Genomic DNA, 1,249 nt, shown 5'->3' on the forward strand with positions numbered 1-1,249 from the left:
AAGAGTCGATCTAAAATTGAGGGTTCTTAGATTAATTTACTCCATAAAGTGGGTAAACGGATGGGAGTCTTCCTGTTAATTCTCTGAAGTTCTATTGTTTTATTGATCTATCAATCAGAATAATTATTTGTCATTTCCAAATTTATTCAAATGCATATTCTTGAATCACCCGCATAAAATCATTCGAGAAGATTAATAGTTTTTTTATCGTATTTTAAAAGAATAAATACAAATTTAATGCACAATTGCTAGTAACTTATGCATTCATAGAAAATAAATAAAAGGAAGAAATAAAATTCAATCGATGTATAATTTTATTTAGAACTTCATTAATTTAGATTTACTCTATAAGTGTCTTTATTAAACCTTTAAAATCTGTTGACTATTAAAAAAAAATTTTTTTATCAGTTTTCCCAAAAATCAATCCTCCCTTTTCTACGATATCAGGATTTTTAAGCCGTCCTTTACAACTTTTTTGTCATGCAAGCGGTTTCCCTCAGCCTAAAATTACTTGGTTTAAGCAAGAAGACAAAAGAATTACAATCAATAATAGTAATAGAATCCATATTGCAAATGATAGTTCATCTATTGTTATTCATAATTTGGATTTAAAAGATGAAGGGAGCTATCAATGTGTAGCCGAAAATAAAGCAGGGATAGCAACAAGTCACATATCTGTCAATATATACAGTAATCAAAATTATCAATAAATTTAAAAAAAGATAAATAATAAGCGATTTTGTTTTGATAAAAATATTTTTATTTTTACAAAGAAAATTAAAAATTTGTTTGGGTCATTTTTAATCTCGGTTATTTTCAACCTTAGAGAAGATCATAAATATTTTAAAATATACACTTATTATCTACTTTCCCCCTTTCCCTAATCTCTCAAAGTTCTTTAAAGTTGATTAAACGTTAAGCACATTTATAAACATCACTTTCACTACTTTCAAAACTACATCTTTTTCAATTTTTCATGTTATAATTAACTCAATCAAGCAATAAGTATCAAATTAAAATTAAATGTTTTCTTTAATTTTTTATCTCTACATCTAATCTAGGAGGCGTTCTAATAAAGACTTGTTTGTTTAATTACACAAGTTAAAAAAAAATTATATTTAAATCAAAACGAAAAATATTTAAAGCGACCTCACTAAGTGATTAACTATTATTTTTCAATTATTATAATATTTAGGAAAGCCACAAATAAATAAAAGTAATAATTCTCGCAATATTGTAACAGTGGAAA

This window comes from Gordionus sp. m RMFG-2023, chromosome 5 (assembly GCF_954871325.1).
Source record: "Gordionus sp. m RMFG-2023 chromosome 5, tfGorSpeb1-WG-v2, whole genome shotgun sequence".
Classification (NCBI taxonomy): domain Eukaryota; kingdom Metazoa; phylum Nematomorpha; class Gordioida; order Chordodea; family Parachordodidae; genus Gordionus; species Gordionus sp. m RMFG-2023.